Here is a 2,500-nt window from a genome sequence, read left to right on the forward strand (position 1 = left end):
CAACAATGTGTACCTTAACCTAACCTATATCGTACCGTAACCTAACCTATATCGTACCGTAACCTAACCTATGTCGTACCGTAACCTAACCTATGTCGTACCGTAACCTAACCTATGTCGTACCGTAACCTAACCTATGTCGTACCGTAACCTAACCTATGTCGTACCGTAACCTAACCTATGTCGTACCGTAACCTAACCTATGTCGTACCGTAACCTAACCTATGTCGTACCGTAACCTAACCTATGTCGTACCGTAACCTAACCTATGTCGTACCGTAACCTAACCTATGTCGTACCGTAACCTAACCTATGTCGTACCGTAACCTAACCTATGTCGTACCGTAACCTAACCTATGTCGTACCGTAACCTAACCTATGTCGTACCTTAACCTAACCTATGTCGTACCTTAACCTACCCTATGTCGTACCTTAACCTAACCTATGTCGTACCTTAACCTAACCTATGTCGTACCTTAACCTAACCTATGTCGTACCTTAACCTAACCTATGTCGTACCTTAACCTAACCTATGTCGTACCTTAACCTAACCTATGTCGTACCTTAACCTAACCTATGTCGTACCTTAACCTAACCTATGTCGTACCTTAACCTAACCTATGTCGTACCTTAACCTAACCTATGTCGTACCTTAACCTAACCTATGTCGTACCTTAACCTAACCTATGTCGTACCTTAACCTAACCTATGTCGTACCTTAACCTAACCTATGTCGTACCTTAACCTAACCTATGTCGTACCTTAACCTAACCTATGTCGTACCTTAACCTAACCTATGTCGTACCTTAACCTAACCTATGTCGTACCTTAACCTAACCTATGTCGTACCTTAACCTAACCTATGTCGTACCTTAACCTAACCTATGTCGTACCTTAACCTAACCTATGTCGTACCTTAACCTAACCTATGTCGTACCTTAACCTAACCTATGTCGTACCTTAACCTAACCTATGTCGTACCTTAACCTAACCTATGTCGTACCTTAACCTAACCTATGTCGTACCTTAACCTAACCTATGTCGTACCTTAACCTAACCTATGTCGTACCTTAACCTAACCTATGTCGTACCTTAACCTAACCTATGTCGTACCTTAACCTAACCTGTATTGCGCCTTAACCTAACCTGTATTGCGCCTTAACGTAACCTGTATTGCGCCTTAACGTAACCTGTATTGCGCCTTAACGTAACCTGTATTGCGCCTTAACGTAACCTGTATTGCGCCTTAACGTAACCTGTATTGCGCCTTAACGTAACCTGTATTGCGCCTTAACGTAACCTGTATTGCGCCTTAACGTAACCTGTATTGCGCCTTAACGTAACCTGTATTGCGCCTTAACGTAACCTGTATTGCGCCTTAACGTAACCTGTATTGCGCCTTAACGTAACCTGTATTGCGCCTTAACGTAACCTGTATTGCGCCTTAACGTAACCTGTATTGCGCCTTAACGTAACCTGTATTGCGCCTTAACGTAACCTGTATTGCGCCTTAACGTAACCTGTATTGCGCCTTAACGTAACCTGTATTGCGCCTTAACGTAACCTGTATTGCGCCTTAACGTAACCTGTATTGCGCCTTAACGTAACCTGTATTGCGCCTTAACGTAACCTGCATTGCGCCTTAACGTAACCTGCATTGCGCCTTAACGTAACCTGCATTGCGCCTTAACGTAACCTGCATTGCGCCTTAACGTAACCTGCATTGCGCCTTAACGTAACCTGTATTGCGCCTTAACGTAACCTGTATTGCGCCTTAACGTAACCTGTATTGCGCCTTAACGTAACCTGTATTGCGCCTTAACGTAACCTGTATTGCGCCTTAACGTAACCTGTATTGCGCCTTAACGTAACCTGTATTGCGCCTTAACGTAACCTGTATTGCGCCTTAACGTAACCGATATTGCGCCTTAACGTAACCTATATTGCGCCGTAACGTAACCTATATTGCGCCGTAACGTAACCCACATTGCCCCTTAACGTAACCTATATTGCGCCGTAACGTAACCTATATTGCGCCGTAACGTAACCCACATTGCCCCTTAACGTAACCCACATTGCCCCTTAACGTAACCCACATTGCCCCTTAACGTAACCCAACACACGTTGGGCCTTAACCCAACACACGTTGGGCCTTAACCCAACACACGTTGGGCCTTAACCCAACACACGTTGGGCCTTAACCCAACACACGTTGGGCCTTAACCCAACACACGTTGGGCCTTAACCTGCTCTGTAATTGTCATACGACGCGTTAAATTAGTGTAGTGTTGCCTAACTGCAACCCCCGCAATATAGTTTGCTACTCGCACTGCCCGGTCCCCAGTGTATCGCTTCATGTTAAACACCTTGCAGCTATACACTGTAATGTGGATGGCAGCAGGACGTACATGCTCAATGCCCTTTGCAGTTGTTCATTGGCATTTGCAGTTGTTCATTGGCATTCGCATGGCGAAGCACTTAGCCTACGCTGTGGTACGGC

Source organism: Schistocerca americana, unplaced genomic scaffold (assembly GCF_021461395.2).
Source record: "Schistocerca americana isolate TAMUIC-IGC-003095 unplaced genomic scaffold, iqSchAmer2.1 HiC_scaffold_438, whole genome shotgun sequence".
NCBI classification, from domain to species: Eukaryota; Metazoa; Arthropoda; class Insecta; order Orthoptera; family Acrididae; genus Schistocerca; species Schistocerca americana.